The sequence below is a fragment of the Balaenoptera borealis genome (assembly GCF_965194805.1).
Source record: "Balaenoptera borealis genome assembly, chromosome: 11".
Taxonomy (NCBI): Eukaryota; Metazoa; Chordata; class Mammalia; order Artiodactyla; family Balaenopteridae; genus Balaenoptera; species Balaenoptera borealis.
Genome location: NC_138868.1, coordinates 52,534,614 through 52,554,782, shown reverse-complemented (window position 1 = coordinate 52,554,782; position 20,169 = coordinate 52,534,614). Strand labels below are relative to the sequence as shown.

General features: G+C 41.5%; 1 protein-coding gene across 3 annotated transcripts in view; it reads left to right on the top strand.

Moving 5' to 3' along the window:
* Positions 1-6,284: 6,284 nt before the first annotated feature.
* Positions 6,285-20,169, top strand: part of FAM168A (family with sequence similarity 168 member A) — a 207,904-nt gene continuing 194,019 nt past the window's right edge. The window contains exon 1 of one of the 3 annotated variants that reach the window (XM_082343233.1): positions 6,285-6,589. The gene's annotated coding sequence lies outside the window, so the exon portion shown is untranslated. The remainder of the gene's footprint in view (positions 6,590-20,169) is intronic. The other 2 variants (XM_082343231.1, XM_082343232.1) reach the window with 2 other exon arrangements.

Here is a 20,169-nt window from a genome sequence, read left to right as displayed (position 1 = left end):
GATCTCTCTTGCTCTCTGGACAAAGCAAAGTTATGAAAGTCCTAGGTCAGGCACTGAGTTTTCCGTGAATTAACTCATTTCACCCTATAGGGAGATAATTTTAGCCACATCTTACAATTGAGGACTTGGAGGTCCAGTAAGGAGAAATGATTTTCCCAATGTCATAGCCTCTACGTGACGGAGCTGGGTTATGAACCCAGGTCTGGCCTCCTCATATCTGTACATTTTGTATGACACCAGAGTTCTTCACACTGATTTGAAGTATGAGCCATCCCAGGAGGCAGGGAAAGAACTAAGAGTGCAAGAAGGATTAAGAAGAGAAAAGGCACAGATTCAAAGACAATGGATGTTAACACCAGTTTTCCATAGCTGCTGTTAGAGATGACAGATTAAGTAAAACTGAGAAACATTTCCCGAAATAGGCTCCTCTGAATCTATTTGGGGGACTTAAGATATTTGCTAATTACTTGATTATGTGGGTTTCCAGTTTAATTGGTGTATTAGTTTCCTCCCTGCTGTCTTAACAAGTTGCTACAAACTGGGTGGCTTAAAACAACAGAATTTATTCTCTTACAGTTGTGGAGGCCAGAAGTCTGAAATCAAGGTGTTGGCAGCGCTGGTTCCATCTGGAGGCTCTGAAGGAGAATCCCTCCATGCCTTTCTCCTAGCCTCTGGTGGCTGCCAGCAAGCCTCGGTGTGCCTTGCTTGGGGCCACATGCCTAATCTCTGCCTCTGTCCTCACATAGCCTTCCCCTTGGTGTTTCTGTGTTTCAGATCTCCTCTCCTTTCTCTTATAAAGACATCACTCATTGGGTTTAGGGTCCACCTAAATCCAGAACTGATTTCATCCTGCCTTCTTAACTGCCAAGACCTTCCTACCAAATGAGGCCACATTCACAAGTATGCAGGTATGGGGGTTAGGACTTGGACATATCTTTTTTGGGAGATGCAATTCACGACTCAATGCACTATAATTGGTATGCTTTTTTGGGGGTTAAGTTTATCAACATGAGCAGCTTTATGTAAAAGATTCTCCTAAGCGTAAACTTTCCTCCAAATTCTCTTCTAACCTTTATCACTAACAACCCTCACCTTGGTCAGCTCTTCATAGCTTGTAAAGCATCTGGTGCCTTAATTAACTCTTTTATCTACCCTGGGGGTTCTGCAAGGTCAGCTATTTTCCGGATATGGAAATAGGTGCAGGAGGGGAGGGAACTTGAGGACACCCAATCCTGGCTGAAGCGGCATTTGAACCCAGGATGTCAAGGCTCTTTCTTCACTGCTGCTGCTGCGCTGGAGCTTTGGTAGCTGTAATCAGTCCTTGCCGATTCATTTGTGATTTACTTGTGCCCTAAATTTTATTTAACGTGCACTTTTCCATTGTCAGTAATTTTTTTCAGCTTTATCGAGGTACTTCCCTTGTCATTTTAATTGATTATCTATAGCGTCTATATACGTCATATTAATTGATTCATTCATTAATTCAACCACCATTTACAGAAGCCTTACCCTGTGAGAAGCTTCAGGCTGAACTGAGCTCTGTGCCACAGAGATGAATGGGCCCACCTTGGTCCTTGTCCTTGAGGGCAGTAAATTGACAATGAACATCCAGTGTGAGCTGGCTGTGGGAGCTGAGTGGGCTCCTAACCTAACTGGGGGGTCAGAAGAGGCTTCCTGATGTCTGAATTAGGTCTTAAAGGATAGGCAGAATGCAATGTTATTCCTTTACTATTGGCTCTTAGAATTAAATATTAGGATGGGCATTTGACATTCATCTACTGAATGTCAGGAGTGTGCTATTAGTTTTCTAGCACTCTTCCAAGCTGGCATAACAGGTTTATATATCAGCCTTCATCACAAATGGCAGAAACATCCATTTGCCCAATGTTGGGTCATTTACAAAACATTTTCACACTCCTGGTCTCATTTGCTGTCACAAAAAGCTCTTTGAGAATGCTTTGTTTATATCCACATATTCCTCTTGCTTTGTATCCTCAACTCAAGGATTGAGTCAAACTCAAAAATTTTAATTTTCCAACAAGATGAAGTGCAGGGACTTCCCAGGTGGTCCAGGGGTTAAGACTCTGCACTCCCAATGCAAGGGGCACAGATTTGATCCCTAGTTGGGGAACTAAGATCCCAAATGCCGTGTGGCTCAGCCAAAAAACAAACAAACAAACAACAGGAGAAGTGCAAAAGTTTTAAAATTAAATTAGATAATTTTGGAAATTATAATCATTCAAATTGCACTGAGAATTAAACCAGGGCCTGGTTTCTGTTCCTAACGTGGCCAATATCTCCTTCTCTGGGTCTTAATTTCCTCTACCATAAAATGGCCATGTGAAGGAAATTTAGGCTGTAGGATTAAATGAGATAATGGATCTTAGACACCAGCACAGCACCTGGCTCATTAAAGATTGGTTCTCCTAACATGGTCTCTAACATCCATCTTCCTGCAATTCTGAGGCATTCTTAAAGTAATACTCCAGCCCACACTTGTGTGCCAAGGCTCCTAAAGAGGTGCTTTGAGAGAAAGAGAGAGCTCAAAGCCAGCTCATTAACATAGCTGGGACAAAACCATTTCACAGTCTGAGTCAATCAGATAGTAACAGGCAAAGGATAGTGTTTTGACACTGTCATTTTGTCCCTGAGTTTGTTTTTGTTGGGTTGCAGAAAAAAAATTGGACGGGTAGAAATAACACAAAATAAAACTGACAATGGCTAAAACTACACGTGGTAAAAATTTCTTATGGATGGAAAAGCAAACTGAATGATCCCATCTTTGTTGGTAACATTGAACATTGCAAAGTTGACCCCTGGGAAAATTCCACTTGGTAGAAATAATCAACACAAAATAAAACTGCCAATGGCTCAAATTGCTTCCAAGAAAAGGTGGACTTTGTGGAAATAATGACTAGAAATTTCATGACAGCTGAAGCAATAATCAGTAAAAATCGATAAAGATAAAAGATAACAGATGAATCAAATCTTCTTATAAAACTGATAGAGAAAAGGATATATCTTACGCAATTTCAATTTAGAAAAAAATCTAGGAAAGTCAGAAATTGTTTAACTGTGCTATATAGAAAATTTATCAAGAAATTAAATTGGCTTAATAGAGCAAATTCCTTAAATACTTTAATAAATTCATTAATAATAATGTAATTCTGAGTAAAAAGTAAAAAGTTTACATGCCAAGAATTAGATGCAGGGATTTGGAGAGAGAATTCTCAAATTAGATGAAGGGTTGGATTGTAAGTGGCAATTTGCAGTCTTCAAAGCACTTTCATATCCACTGTTTTATTGGACTCTCCTAATAACGTTATGAGGTGACACGCCAGGAATCATCCTTTCATTTTACAGACGTAAACATGAGGTTCAGAAAAAAAAAAAAAATTAAGGGACTTACTAAAGGTCACCCAGGATGTTCATGGCAAGGTCTAATTTAGGATCTGATTACCAGATTCCTAGTCTGGTAAGCTTCCTCATACCTATTCCCCTAGCTCAGATATGCTTTCCTTGCTGGACAGATCCGTCCCTTTTAATTTTGATTGCCCATCCCCCACTGTCTGCCAGTTGGAGAAGTGGAGAAAAGGAGGAGGAGAAGGAGTGAAGTGGGTTTAGAAGATGGGATGGTCAGTGCAACACTCAGAGAGGGGAAGGGACATAGCCCACATTTCATAGGCACATTTCTCATTATTCTCAGAGAAGGGAGCAGAGGATATAGGATTTTTTGGGGGGGGGAGGGGACCTGGAATTTTAAGGCTGGGAGAATAGGATGAAAAATGAGGTAGTCTGAAAAAGACAGTGCCTGATGTATTTGGGGAAAATGAGTCATAAGGCATAGGAGTGTAATTAGATTTAGGTGGGGTGAAGCTGCTGAAGAGATTGCAGCAGGACTATGGACCAAGTTAACCTTTGATTCAGGCAATCTGGGCTTTCTCTGATAGGCCTGTGTTTCTCCAGCAGGCTGGCTAGTGGAGCTCAAATGTTCTGGTGTTTTCTTGCAGAACGGTGAGGAATAATTACATAAAATCTAAAATACTGTAATTGAATACCAGATTTATGTTAAGTCACAGATCATCTGATACTATATTCCATATTCTAGAAGAGCTGGACACAGAAGGAAACAAATTTTCTTTTTTTTTTTTTTTTCCCGTGCCATGTGGGATCTTAGTTCCCCCACCAGGGATGGAACCTGTGCCTTGTGCAGTGGAAGCGTGGGGTCTTAACCACTGGGCCTCCAGGGAAGTCCCAGATGGAAACAATTTTTAAGTGTAAGACTTATTTCTTCAGTCTATAGACAATGCTTCGTTTAAATATTGCTTTGTAGACCCTTTACAATAACTTTATTTCTCCCTCTTCATTCCTCTTCCCCACAGTGATCTCTGGCTCACAGATTAGAAACCATTGCTAGAAGAATTCAGACACAAGGAAAATCAGTATGCCTAAAATATATGTTCTAGGGAAGGTAGGACTTTGGCTTGAGTTTCAAGAATGAGTAGGAGAAAAGGAGGAAATGGGTGTGGAAAGACCAGAAGAAGGAAAAATTTGAGAAGAGACAATGAAAATTGAGAAAATCCTCCCTACTAACTTAATGTTCTTTTGTGAATTGTAAGTGACCACCATTATTTGTTTTACTTATTTATTTTTAAAATATTTATTTATTTATTTATTTATTTATTTATTTGGCTGTGCCGGGTCTTAGTTGTGGCACGTGGGATCTTTGTTGCTGAGCGCAAGACTTTTAATTGCAGCATGCAGGATCTTTTAGTTTCCGCATGCAGGCTCTAGTTCCCTGACCAGGGATTGAACCCAGGCCCCCAGCACTGGGAGCTCGGAGTCTTAGCCACTGGACCACCAGGGAAGTCCCCACCATTATTTGTTTTAATTAGTGGAAATTTTGAGCTCCCAGGAAAACCAGACAGACCTCGTTTTGGAGCACCACTGAGGGCAATAGAAAGCCATGAAAAGCTTCTAGGTAGCAAAGACAGTTGTTGGATTTGAAAATTATATTTTTTGAAAATACTTCTATAGCTTAAAAAGCTTCTAGGTAGCAAAGACAGTTGTTGGATTTGAAAATTATATTTTTTGAAAATACTTCTATAGCTTAAAAGCTTCTAGGTAGCAAAGACAGTTGTTGGATTTGAAAATTATATTTTTTGAAAATACTTCTATAGCTTAAAAAGTTATGTGCTCTTTTTAAACAATTCAGGCAATATGAAAATGAAAGTTACTTGAAATCTGACACTCTTTACTCCAAGATAATCACAGATGTTATTTTGGGGAACCTCTTTCCTGAAATCTTTCTATACTTATAGAACATTGTCTCAAGCTCCATATAAATTAGATCATTCTAAACTTGCTATTCTATTATCAATTTTTTTCCCTCGAGAATAAATTGTGAATAGCTTTTGATGTCAAGAAAAAGATCCATATCATTATTTTAAACGGCTGCTTAGTAATGCATTGTTTGTATATATAATTTAACCAGCTCCTGTTGAAGGACATTTACGTTTACCTCACTATAATCAACAATCTCAGATAACAACCTTGTCCATTCATCTTTTCCAAATTGTTTGATTATCTTTCTAAGGTAAATTCTTAAAAGTAGCGGAGCTGGGTCAAGAAGTACGCTCTTTTTATATTTGGGTTCAAGCTGCCAAATCGTCTACAGTTTTGCAGGGAGAGCAGAAGGAGGCTGCTGCATTAGTTCTGGTGCGAGACAGTGGCAACGGGTATTGCGAAGAAAGTACAGACTTCCAGGTGATCTAGCCAATCTAGGCCTGTTCTCGGTGGGTTGACATATTTCCTTCCTTTTTTCCTCTCTTTCACTTCTTTTTCTTAACATGGAGGAAGAACTGAGAACTGCATCTCCCAGCATTTCGCAAGGACCACACTCCCTGGGAACTGTAGTACCGGGTCTGAGAAGGGTCCGGAAGGAGGGCGAGATCTGTGGGCATGCTGGGAAATGTAGTCCAGCGGGAGGTGGTGGCGGGGCTCCGTGTGGGTGTGTGTGCGCGCGCGTAAAGAAGTCGGAGACGCCGCTATCACTGTCCCTTGGGGGATGGGGCCGCTGTGGTGCCTAACTTGCCTCCTATGTGGTCTTTGAGTCTACAAAAGCCACCCGCGGATGGTTGGCTTTATCCCATTGTCTGAGACCAAGGAGAGAATGGTCCCTCCGCATCGGGCGCGCGCCGGGAGGCGCAGGCTGCGCGCGGGCCGGAGTGGGGCATGCCGGGAGTTGTGGTCCCTGCGGGCTGAGGCTGTGGGACGTGTCGCGGCGCTGCGCTGGCTCCTCCTTCCCAGCCCTTCTCAGCGGTCCCCCGCCCCTTCCCCCAGCCTCCTCCTCCCTCGCCCGCAGCCCAGCGTCCCCTCCCCCCACCCGTCGGGCTCCTCGGCGGCTACTGCAGAGGATTCAGAGCCGAGTCGCTGAGGAGGAGGAGGCTCCCAGTCCCTGCGCGCCATCCGCCACCTTACTGGACACGGGTGAGGGAGCGAGAGCGTCGCCTCTGTAGCCTTCAGAGAAGACAAGGGCATCGCCGCTTCAGCTGCCGCCGCCGCCGTTTTCGCCTGCAGCGGCTCGCCGGTGAGGAGATCACCTCCCCCCCCCCCCCCAACCCTACCCCGGTCCGCTCTCCCTGAGCCTGGGCCGGTGGTACTGGGGAGAATGAGAGTGGGGGCTGCGGAACCCCTTCGCGGGTTGGGGGAAGGGGGTTGAGGTCGCGATGGAACGGCGGGCTGGCTGGGGAGACTTGTCCAGGCGCGGGCTGGGGGTGGGGTGAGGGTGGGACACAAGCAGGTTGGGGGGGGAGAGACAAGGGAAGGGGACTTTTAATGGGAACGACCTGGGACAGGAGCGTGGGGCTGTAGGGTTGGGGTGGAATTTGGATGGTTTTGGGCGAAATGGATGTTGAGACTGGAGTGGGATGGCTTTTAATGGGGGAGGGGACTGACTGAGGGTGGTGGATTTGGGGTTGGCCTGGAGCAATTGACAGCTTGGGATCTGGGCCGGGTTGCGGGGTAAGGGGTTGATTGTAACAGAGAGTGCGACTGCAGAGTTGGATAGGACCCTGGGGGGTGACTAATTCAGGAGGGTGGAATTTGGGGTGGACCTAGGGCAGGCTGATAGAGGTGGTAGGAGCCGGGGGTGAGGAGGGGCTTGGCATGGGCTGAGACCTGAGCTTGAAGTGGGCGCTTGCCATCTGGGGGTGGTGGAATTTGTTGAGATTTTATGGAATAGCGTGGGTTAGGAGAGCAGAGGAGGTAGAATTCGGGGTTTTCCTGGGGAGTGCTCATGGAGGTTGGAATAGGAGCTGGTGGGGGTGGGACTTTGAATGAGGGGAGTGTGAGGGTGAGCTGGCAGGAGGGGGTAAAGTAGAAGTTAGGCCCAAAATGGGCGGACAAGGATTGAAATTGGGCGGGGAGGGGAAGCGGGGGGAGCACAGTGGGATGGGATTTAGAGTGATCTTAGAACCACTGGTGGCTCCCTGGGTACAGGGTGAAGGCAGAGGGCACAGAAGATGCTTCTGGGCTGGACTCACTGAAAGAATAGTGGCTGGTGGTGAGCAAGGTTGGGGGATGGTATCTTGAAGAAAATGTCCCTTGGCCAAGGTGGCAGAGGGAGTTTTGGAGAAAGAATGTCTGAGATGAACTGGTAGGACTGGAGAGGTGGTTGCTGATAGTGAGGTAGCAGATGGGGCTAATTAAGGAGTGGGAAACCTGGGCTTGTTAGTATGGAGGGGGCAGGGAGGATGGAGAGGGGCAGTGAGCAGTGCTGGGAAGAGGCGGATTGGATGATTCTGGAGAAGAAGGATTGAGATGGCCTCCAAGAGACACAAGAGGGTTGGGGGTTGGACTTAAATGGACAGCTTTGGAGGCTGTGGTTGGGGAGAGAGAAGGTACATAAAAGACTTTTCTAGAGGACTTCTTAAGCTGTTAGTTTTTGTTTGTTTCACTTGTATTAGTATCATATTTGGAAGTAAACCAACACAAAGGGTAAAGTTGAGAGGGGCTTCAGTTAAGGTAGAATAGAGGAGGGGAAAGTATCTTCTTTTTTTTTGAGGAGGAGAAAGTATCTTCTGTTATTCATGTATTATAAAAAGAAAGTTGGGGGAGAAAAACCCACTCCAGTAACTAAAGGTGAAGAAGATGAAACTGGAATGTGATAGATGTCTTTCTATTTGATGTCTCTGCCTTCTCCTTTCCTCTCTCCTCCAGGTGCATTTAAAAATTAGTCCTGGAATTTGGTATTAAATAGATTTGATGAGCTTGAGGTGGTTAAGGGAGCATTCCTTGCTTGAGAACTGATGAATGAGACTGAAAAATACAAGGCTGAATTTATTTCCCAGTCAGGCAACGTGCATGTATTCAGAAAGAGCTTAGGCCTTTTTTTTCCCCTCCTCTTAAAATTGATTGCTTGAAGACTCCATTTATTGGTGTCCTGGTTTGCAAGGCAATTAGGCCCATCATTGTATTGCAGGCTAATAATCCAGAGATGAATCTTGGTACCACCGTTTTATGTAAACAGAGAGAAGACAGAAAATATGGAAATGTCATAAATATTCATTGGTGAGATAGTTTGGTATTTTCATTTGATTCTCTTTTGACATTACCTGATAAGATTTAAAATAATTGGACTATATTTCTGTAGATTGAATTTTCTTCTAAAGGAATTCAGGTGGTTAGAATTCTGTCAGATGTGGATAAAAACATAAAGAATCATTTTTATTTTATTTTTTTTAGGAGATGTAAGTGTATTCCATTAACTACAAAAACAATACCTCCATCTATTCATCAGAAATTTTATTTAAAGCTTAATGATATGGTCATTCTCATGGCAGAAGAGTGATGCTGGAAGGTAGAGAAGGGTGTTGATGGAGGAAACATCTTTAGGAAAATAGTTTTCTGGACTTAATTGCATTAACTGTGATATGTTAAACATGAAGTGGCTGTTGATTAGAGCTTAGACTGGGGAAAAAATGGGGAGGGATGTAAAGAGGGATGTAAGGCACCAACGGGATCAAAATAATTCTTTTTTTGTTCAAGCTTCAGGGTTCAGCTTGTAAACAAACCATTTTCCTTGGTTTTCACAATTGAACACATGAAAATACCCAATATTAAGAATCTTTTTTTTTTTTTTGTAGCTCCAAAATGGGCAGAATGGTCGAAGGTTGGACTTATCCTTGGAATTGAAAGTGTTTTGTTATGAGGAAGCTTTCTGTATTGCAATAAAAATCCGGTGTGAGCAGTTACCCATAATTTGATGAGAGAGTAATCTAACTAATGCAAGCATTTCTCCTCATAACTTTACTCCGGGGTCGAGACGTTGCTTTTGTGGATCTACAGGCTTGATCTAGAGGTGGGATATTTATATAAAAGCCCTAGCTTTTGAGAGCTCAGAATGAAAAGTAATCGCTTGGGAGAAATGTCTTGGTGGATTTTCTTTTTCCCCCTCACAGCTGTGTCCACCTGTGCAGTAGAAATGTATATAAAGTGTTTTAGTATCTTCACCTCATTAGATTCTTCCAGTATTCTGGTGACAAGGGGAGAGCAGTGGAGGTATTGGTAGACAGGTACCTTGGTAGAATGAATAGCTTGTTAATTTAGAGGTTGAGAGTCCTGAGTTCAAATCCCCTTTCTACCACTTGATAACCTAGTGATTTTAGTAAAGTCATTAAAAACTTTTCATACTTAGTGGTAATGGTTGCATAACATTGTGAATGTACTTACTTCCGCTAAATTGTACGATTAAATACAGTTAAAATTGTAAAAAAATGAACAAAAAACAGTTGTCAAGGAGCTTTCAGTGTCATGGGAGAGATAGATGATTTAAATGTCGTGAGAAAAGTGAGGCAAAACTAACGTAGTGGTCAGGAGTGTGGGTTCTGAAGTCCGTCCACCATTTACTACTAGCTATGTGACCTTGGGCACAATGGTCTCATCTGTAAAATGGGCATAAGAGAACTAATCTCATAGGGTTGTTTTGAGGATTAAACAAAAGAATCCATGGTAAGCATTTAATACAGTGTGTTACATAGTACACATTAAAAAATATTAGATATTATTATTAGATAGAAGAGACTAGAATGTGAATAGCCTTGTATGTCCTACCATTGAGTTCTTAGTATTATGATCTATTATTTAGTAAGGAGGTATTACTTTGTATTATTATCTCACAGTTTATCTGCATATTTGTATGTTGGTACTATAGTCTAGGAACTTTAAAAAAAAAAAATTATTTATTTATTTATTTGGTTGTGCCGGGTCTTAGTTGCAGCTTGCAACTAAGCCCATGCGCCTTAATTGAGGCATGCGAACTCTTAGTTGTGGCATGCATGTGGGATCTAGTTCCCTGACCAGGGATCAACCCAGGCCCCCTGCATTGGGAGCGCAGAGTCTTAACCACTGCGCCACCAGGGAAGTCCCTAGTCTAGGAACTTCAAACAGTAAAGTACTAAACATATATTAGCTGTTAGTTTCCTCATCTATAAAATAAGAAGAAAAACTGCTGAGAGGTAAAATGACTTGCTTAAGATTACACAGTGAGTGGAAGAGTTTGGGTTACAGCCCTGAAATTCTGATTCTTCAACCCTGTTTATATCTTCTTTTTAAATTGTGAGATAAACCATACGTATAAAAGTGCATATAATATAAATCTTCAATTTAAAGAATGATAGCAAATTGAAGGCCTATGTTTTTGCTACCCAGTTTAACAAAAAGGAGATTTTTAGTACCTTTAAAGCTTCTTGTGATTCCCCACCTGATTGAATCTCTGTCCTTCTCCCTCAGAAGTAACCACTTTGCTGAATTTTGTGTGAATCATTCCCTTGCTTTTAAAAATAGTTTTACCAAACAAGTATGTATCCTAAACAATATATTTTGTACCTTTATAACTTTATATACATAGAATCATAGTGTAAGTATTTTTCTGTGACTTGCTTTTTTCTTATTTATTATCCTTATTTTTTAATTTTAAAAGAGCTTTATTTCTTCCACCATTAATTAAAATAACATGCTCATAGCAGAAATTGAAACTTACAGAAAAAGTAAAAGGAAGCAATATTATTGTCTATAGTCCCATTACTCAGCAGCACTTCTTATTTGTATGTATATTATATATACACATATAAAAATATATTCTTTAGTATATGTCTGTAAGTATGCATGTACATACATATATGGGTATTCTAGATGGCAAGAGGAAGCCAGTTTGCATTTATGGATGATCAGATTATCCAGATGTGGATCAATCATACTTGGAAATAGGAATGGGGGAGGGTAGTAGCAGCCTTTGTGAGCTGTGAAAGAACAGCATCTTAAGAGTTTTTTCTTATTGGCGGATTTTTTATTTACTAGATACTGATTCTTTGTAATACCAGCTTACAGCTTCATGTCATGTTTTGGCAAGTCACTTAACTCTTCTGATCAGAATTTCTGTGCATCTTTCTTTTTGCATAAAGGCAGCCTGGTACATTGGTCCTGACCTGATTGTACAGGAGGGTCTGTTCTCTGATGTACAGAGTGTACCATGAATAGGAAATCATTAGTTATGCATATCAGAAGCTTAGCAACCTAAACCCCAAGAATTTTTTGTCTAAGAGATGTGAAATCCAAATGCATTAATAATCTGTTGGAGTTTCAGTTTACTCTCCTGTAAAGTGGGGCTCAAATGAGGTAATAAATGTGAAAATACTCTTTAAACTGTAAAGGACTATATAAAAGTTGGGGTTTTTTTTTGTTTTTGTTTTTTCCTCTCTAGTTTACAAAAATGAAATCAGGGCACCCCACACAGAGGTGAAAAGCTTGTCATATTTGGTTTATTGCCTTTCCAAAGGGTTCTTCTCCCAGTGGAGGAGGAATACATGAATATCAGTTCACAGTTTCTCCCTTAAAACTTGAAGATTGTTGGATATAGTGGGACAGAGAGGGTGCTAGAGGACTTTCTCCTAGTGAATTTATGAGACCTGGTTCTACATTGACTGTGCTGGCTTGCTCAAAATGAAACAATTGACGCTTTTTGAAGTGGAGAATGCAGTATACAATGTTTGCTCTTCACTATCCTGACAAATACAGTCATTACCCTCTTAGTTTTCTACCTGTAACATATTACAGGGTAGAGTAGTACAGTGAGATGGATTATTTATGCATATGTAAAAGAGAGATAATACTCAATTGTTGGGTTGTTAATGGATTATATGAGATAAGAAGGACAAAGAACCCGGAACACTGAATGGCACATACGTAGTTGGTGCTTAATATGGTAAATACTACTGTTGTTATTTTTATTTTACTTATGAATTGTTTAGAGCTAACTTTTCCTCCAGGCTATTCTTTTATTATTCAGTGTTTTCCTGCTGCTGTATCTCCCCTCACTCATTTTACATTTGGAATATAAATTTATTTTAAAATTATCATAAGTAAAGCAAAACAAAGGATGTAAATCCTCAACGCGTTCCAAGGCCAAGGAGCTAGTAGTTGGGTGTGTGACAGATATGTTTAAGACATCTGTTCAACAAGTATCTATTGAGTGGTTATTAGATGACAGTCAGGGAGTGCTGGGAGTATGGGATACAAAAATTAAAATTCCCTCCTCTTAAGGAGCTTATAGTTAATCTAGTGTGGAGACAGACATGTCACACATAACTGTAGCATAATGGAATAATTGCTACAGTGGGGACCTGGGCAAGGGCCGTGGGGAGGATGGAGGTTGACATGGCCTGACCTGCCTGAGGGAGCAAGGAAGAGAGAGATGCTTGGGGGAGTTAATGCTTGAGCTGAGACCTGAAGGATATGTGGATGTACTGGGGAAGTAGAGGTTACGAATGTTTCATGATGTCAACAGCACAATCTTCCTTGATTTTTCCCTCCCAGTGTTCTTGTACGCCTTACTTTGTACCTCTTTTTACGGGCTTTCTAGCATGTATGCCTACTGTAAAACCAAATAAACAGGGGCTTAACCGCTGGTGGCGCAGTGGTTAAGAATCCACCTGCCAATGCAGGGGACACGGGTTTTTTTTTGTTTTTTTTTTTTTTTTAATTTTAGCAATTTCATGTATCTTTATTTATTTTATTTATTTATGGCTGTGTTGGGTCTTTGTTTCTGTGTGAGGGCTTTCTCTAGTTGTGGCAAGCGGGGGCCACTCTTCATCGCGGTGCGCGGGCCTCTCACTATCGCGGCCTCTCTTGTTGCGGAGCACAGGCTCCAGACGCGCAGGCTCAGTAATTGTGGCTCACGGGCCTAGTTGCTCCGCGGCATGTGTGATCTTCCCAGACCAGGACTCGAACCCGTGTCTCCTGCATTGGCAGGCAGATTCTCAACCACTGCGCCACCAGGGAAGCCCGGGGACACGGGTTTGAGTCCTGGTCTGGGAAGATCCCACATGTTGCGGAGCAGCTAAGCCTGTGCGCCACAACTACTGAGCCTGCGCTCTAGAGCCCGTGAACCACAACTACTGAGCCGTGTGCCACAACTACTGAAGCCCGCACGCCTAGAGCCCGTGCTCTGCAACAAGAGAAGCCACTGCAATGAGAAGCCTGGGCACCACAACGAAGAGTTAGTCCCTGCTCGCCGCAACTAGAGAAAGCCCATGCATAGCAACAAAGACCCAATGCAGCCAAAAATAAATAAATAAAATAAATGAATTAAAAAGAAAAAAATAAGGGGAGAGATTCTCCCCTCCCTTTAAAAAAAAAACAAACCAAATAAGCAAATTCCCAGACATGCTGTACTATTATGCCCTTATTCTTTCCATATGTTGTGCCTTCCACCTGGAAAGCCCTCCCCCTACTGAGTTCCTTAATCTTTACTTTGTCCATTAGATGAGCTGTACTAATGAATGTATTTCATGGTTGTTCTTTCCAGTCTGTTGTTTAGCAGGAAGAGATTTTTTTTTTTTTTTAGAAGAGGGATATATATATATTTTTTAATAAATTTATTTACTTATTTATTTTTGGCTGTGTTGGGTCTTCGTTTCTGTGCGAGGGCTTTCTCTAGTCGCGGTGAGCGGGGGCCACTCTTCGTCGTGGTGCGCGGGCCTCTCACTGTCGTGGCCTCTCTCGTTGCGGAGCACAGGCTCCAGACGCGCAGGCTCAGTAGTTGTGGCTCACGGGCCTAATTGCTCCGCGGCATGTGGGATCTTCCCAGACCAGGGCTCGAACCTGTGTCCCCTGCATTGGCAGGCAGACTCTCAACCGCTGTGCCACCAGGGAAGCCCAGGAAGAGATTTTTGAAGCTTTTGAAACTACCTGATATTTAAGAAGACATCTTTATTGTTTCTGCTTTCTCATTAAATGTTGATATTCCTTAGTGTTGGCTCCTTGACTCACTGGACTTTTTAAGATTCTTTCTTTGAGTAGTCTTGGCTTTAACTGCTGCTGTATGGTGATGACTCTCAAAATCTCTATCTCCAGCTCAGACCTCTTTCCTGAGCTCTAGACTTGTATATCTCACTGTCTACTGGTAACCTGCATACATCCATTTTGATGGTCTTTAAATTCAGTAGGTCCAGAACAACTCATTTTCCCCATCTCCTTCTTCTGACCTCTCCCCTTTTGTATCTCCCCCAAAAATTAAAATCATCTCTTCCTGTAGTTTTGTCCTAACTTAAAGGCACTGCTGTTCATCCAGTCATTCAAGATATGAATCTGTGCTCTTAGTCTTTTCTTCTCCCTTATCTCGATAGCCAAAAATAAATCCTTCTAGATATTTCTGAAACTCATCTCCCCTTTCCTACTGTTATCCCCTTAGTTCAGGCCCTAATCTTACCTAGACAAGGGCAGTAGCCTCCTAACTAGTTTGTATATCACCCATGCAGTAAACCTGTCTTCCACCCAGCAGCCAGAACATCTACCCAGTGGTGTGTATGTCCACATCACTCCCTTGCTTAAATCCCTTCATTGGCTCTAAAGTCTTAAGCTCCTTAGCATGACATATTAGGCCTTCTGTGACCTGTCCTTATGTACTCCTTCTGCCTGATCTCCCATCACTGGTAATACTGAGTAGCATGTAGTTTCTACAGATATTTTACAGTTTCACACCTTTGCTCATGCTGTTTCTCCTTTTATTCATCCCCCTGGGTTAAGTGCATCTCCCCTAAGGAACCTTACAGAATCCTTAAGGTTGTCATAAGTGCCCCCATTTTGTTCACAGGGAGTATCCAGTGTGTGCCTCTGTCATAATATTGATACTTGCCCTGTTTTAGGAAAATTGACTGTTTCTGTCTGCTCCTTCACTTAACTGTAAGTTTCTTGGGGGCAGGGGCTGTGTTCTAGTCATCTTATAAAGTCCTAGGTCCTGGAGGGTGCCTTGCAGGTAGTGAATGATTAGTTTTTGAACTGAACATAGTAAGGAGAGATGACAAACCAGTAGTATGATATTCTAACGAGGAGTAAGGTGATAGGTGTTTTTCCAGATGTAGGTTTTTATTTATTTAGAATGGAATTTAGAATTTAATTGGATCGATAAAGGCTTTTGATGATGATGGTGTATAGCACAAGGTTCAAAAGTAGAAGACAACAAGATGGTGTGCTCAGGGGTTGGCAAATGCTTTCTGTAAAAAAAATATATTAGGATTTGTGGATCACATACAGTCTCTATTATTTTTTTCTCCTTCTCTTTCCCCTCCCCATCTTCTCCCTTCTTCCCTCCTCCTATGTTTCATTCTTAGCTCACAAGCCATACAAAAACAGGCCATGGGTGTGCCATAGCTTGACAATCACTGGTATGTTATCAGAAATCAGACTTAAAGTTGTAGACTTTTTTTGTCGTCCCTCCCCCACCCCCCTCTGCTGCGAGGCCTGCGGATCTTAGTTCCCTGAACCGAGCCCCCTGCAGTGGAAGCACTGCATCTTAACCACTGAACTGCCAGGGAAGTCCCTTAAAGTTGTAGCCTAGTGAAGAGCAAAGAGACTAAAGCAAATTCATTTTTCTTGTTTTATTTATTATAAAATTTAGTTCCTTAGGAAATTATGCACATCTTTAGTACTGAAAATAATTGTACAGAATCTTTTTTGTCAAACTACTCTGTTTATCTAAAAGTATATTTTGTTAAATAGGCCATCGATTTCTTTTTTTTTTTTTTTAATATTTTATTTATTTATTTGGTTGTGCTGGGTCTTAGTTGCGGCAGGCAGGCTCCTCAGTTGTGGCTCGCCGACTCCTCTGTTGTGGCATGCATGTGGAATCTAGTTCCTTGACCAGGGATTGAACCTGGGCCCCCTGCATTGGGAGCGTGGAGTCTTAACCACTGCACCACCAGGGAAGTCCCTAGGCCATCGATTTCTGTATAAAGATGCTATGGAAACACCTTGGTTTATAAAGCTCCAATACAACTCCCCCGCCTTTTTCCTTTTAGGCAGGTGTCTGGGTACTTTCAGAATATGCCTATTTTTATGATGTTATAGATTGTGCTTTTTCTTAGATACAGACATTTTGAAGCAACCCTGGGCTGATATATTTTTCACAGTAAGCTTCAATCCCTGGCTGACTAGAGATTATAATCTTGATTTGGCTTCTGATCATGTCCTTCAGGCTTGATAGTTTCTGCTGATGCTCATATTTTCTAGCTTCTGTTTTATAGCTTTATATACATGTCCTAGTTTTCTTTTCTTTCTTTTTTTTTTTTTTAAGCATTGTGTTTTTGTTTTTGTTTTTTTTGGCCGCACCACGCGGTTTGTGGGATCTCAGCTCCCTGACCAGGGATTGAATCCAGACCATGGGAGTGAAAGCCCAGAATCCTAACCACTAGGCCACCAAGGAACTCCCTATCTTAGTTTTCTAATGTGTTGTCCTCTCTCTTTTGAGTTGGTAGCAGAAATCCCTGTCTGTAAATATAGTTACACAATTTATACTTCTGCAAATATAATTATACTATTTTATTTGATCTACAGTGCATAGGTTGGTCATGTAGCATTATTTTCATTTTAAGGATGAAATCAAGAGTCAAGAGGGTAATTTATTTTTGGCCTTAGGACTAGTAGGAGATGAAGGTGGAAAGACAGAAAGGACTTAATATTTGAATATCTGTGGTAGGCAATATGCTGGGTGCTTTCTCTCCCTTATATAATTTAATCCTCATATTTACCCTGTTTAGGGTATTGTGCCCATTTTACAGAAGAGGAAGCTGAAGCAACTGAGGCCTATAGGGATTAAGTAGCTTGCTTGCATTTGGTTACATAGTAAAAGAAGAGAAGCTTGTATTAAAAACCTGATCTGCCTTGCTCCAAACTCCTTGTTCTTTTTACTGTGTTGTATGTAAAAGTTCCCTGGTTTTAAATTCTTAGATCAGTATTTTTCAACCTACTTAGGTGAGCAGTAGCTTGGCTACACATTAGAATCACCTGAAAACCTGTCTAAAAAAAAAATGCCCTACTTCTACCCTGACCAGTGCTAACAAAATTTCTTCACACGAGCCTAAAGCAGGTGTGTGTATGGGTGTATTTTTTTTTAGAAAATATAGATTAAAAAGAAATTGTATTGAGGTATATATATAAGAAAAAGTGCACAGAAAGTGTAACCAGCACTCAGATCAAGAAAGGGGACGTTGGGAATTCCCTGGCAGTGCAGTGGTTGGGACTCGGTGCTTTCACTGCTGTGGCCTGGATTCAGTCCCTGGTTGGGTAACGAATATGCTGCCTTCCAATACCATAGATTATTTTTGCCTACTTATGAACTTTTATAAGGTATGACTGGCTTTTGCACTCAACTTTGTTTGTGAGGTTCATTTATGTTCTTGTATGTAGCAATAGTTTATCCTTCTCATTGCTATATAGCAATAGTTCTCAAACATTTTGGCGTCTTCACTTTTCCTATTAAAGACCCCAAAGAGCTTTTGTTTGTGGGTTGTGTCTACCAGTATTTACTGTGTTAAAAATTAAACCTGTGCATTTAAAAATAATAAACTTATTAAATGTTAACATATTTTAATGAAAATAGCTATATTCCACCAAAATAGAATAATATTTAAAATTTTTCCAAATCTCTTCACTGTCTGACTGGATACATATCTGCTTCTACATTCAGTTTGCTGCAACTGGTTGTTTTGTTGGTGGTATATAAAGAAAATCCAGTCCCACATATATGTGGCTAGAAAAAGGAGGAATTTTTTTTTTTAATAAATAAATCTATCTATCTATTTATTTATTTATTTATTTATGGCTGTGTTGGGTCTTCGTTGCTGTGTGCGGGCTTTCTCTAGTTGCGGCGAGTGGAGGCTACTCTTCGTTGCAGTGTGCGGGCTTCTCATTGCGGTGGCTTCTCTTGCTGCAGAGCACCGGCTCTAGGCGTGCAGGCTTTAGTATTTGTGGTACGAGGGCTCTAGAGTGCAGGCTCAGTAGTTGTGGCACATGGGCTTAGTTGCTCCGCGGCATGTGGGATCTTCCTGGACCGGGGCTCGAACCCGTGTCCCCTGCATTGGCAGGCGGATTCTTAACCACTGTGCCACCAGGGAAGCCCTGACAGGCAGATTCTTAACCACTTCGCCACCAGGGAAGTTCCAGGAGGAATGTTTTAATTGGCTTTTTTTTTTTTGGCTGCACCGAGAGGCTTGTGGGATCCTAGTTCCCCTACCAGGGATCGAACCCAAGCCCCCGGCAGTGGAAGCACAGAGTCCTAACCACTGGACTGCCAGGGAATTCCCTTGACTGACTTTTTAGATAACTATGGATATTCTTTTTTTAGATACTACACCAAAACTTGTCAGTTGGTAGTTTCTTTAGAGGTCCATTATCTTGTGGAATCTGAAACCATATCAGTGAGCCTTTCATACTCTGTTACACTAAAGTCCGTTGGTCTGTTGTGTACTTTGGATTTTCTACTCATGCATAATTTTGTGTCATCATGCTTTGGTCATTTTGAAAACATTGGTTCATTGAGTTATGCAGATCTTCTAAAATGTTGACGTATTTTATTATACAGTATCAAAAAATCACATTTGTTAATATCTCTACCCATTTCATCAGACAAGTCTTCTCTAGTTTTTGCTTGAAAGCCTAAATTCTATCATTGGCAACAAATACTGACAGTTGTTTTCCTTGAAGTGACAGTCTCACATTGTTCATTTTTGAAAAAATGTCTGCCAAACATCCAAGTCTGAATAATCAGTTTGTCTGGCAGTTGTTCTTTCAAGTAAAAATGGTGTTTCATGAAAAAAAGCAGGTAGTTCAGCTTGCAACTTAATTGCACAAGTTGCCTTAGTGCTTTTCCTTGAGATAACTCTTTTACTTTGCTATGCAGAAAGATGTGTAGTTAAGGACTGAGATTTTTGTGGCTTCAGCAAGACCTCAAAATAGTTCTTTTTTTTTTGGCCTGGCTATGTAGAATGCAATGACACTATTACAGTTTGATGTCACTGCCTTAATTCAATACAAGATGATATAGTTTTATTTATTAGTATAATTATGTTTCCAGGCTTTACTGATTTCTTATTGAAGGAATAGGTGGATTTGTTAAAACTTTACTAAAAGTACTGCTTTGAAAGCTAGCATGAGTGCAGTTGGTCTTTCACTTAGTAGAACTTTATAGAGTTGAGCAGTTTTACAGCTTTGTCAGGATGTTAGAAAATCACTGGGCTTGGGACTTCCCTGGCGGTCCAGTGGTTAAGACTTCGCCTTCCAGTGCAGGGTGTGCGGTTTCGATCCCTGGTTGGGGAACTAAGATCCCACATGCCTTGTGGCCAAAAAACCAAAACATAAAACAGAAGCAGTGTTGTAACAAATTCAATAAAGACTTTAAAAATGGTCCACATAAAAAAAAAAAAGAAAAAAATCATTGGGCTTGATGCTTATTCTTTACCACTTGTGTGTGCACGTGCGCGCGCGTGCGCGTGTGTTTTAATATTTATTTATTTATTTTGTCTGCGCCGGGTCTTAGTTGCAGCATGCGGGATCCTTTGTTGTGGTGTGCGGGATCTTTAGTTGCGGCATGCATGCGGGATCTAGTTCCCCTATCAGGGATCGAATCCGGGCCCCCTGTATTGGGAGCACGGAGTCTTACCCGCTGGACCACCAGGGAAGTCCCACCACTTGTGTTGAAAGAAAGGCATGAAGTGGTCTTTAGAGAACTGTGCATAGCTGTGTATAAAAGTGATTCTGTGTCTTCCTACCCTTAACCTGGAGCATTTGCAGTAGAAAAAGAAAAAGATGCAGATGAAGCCACAGCCAGGTGATCTT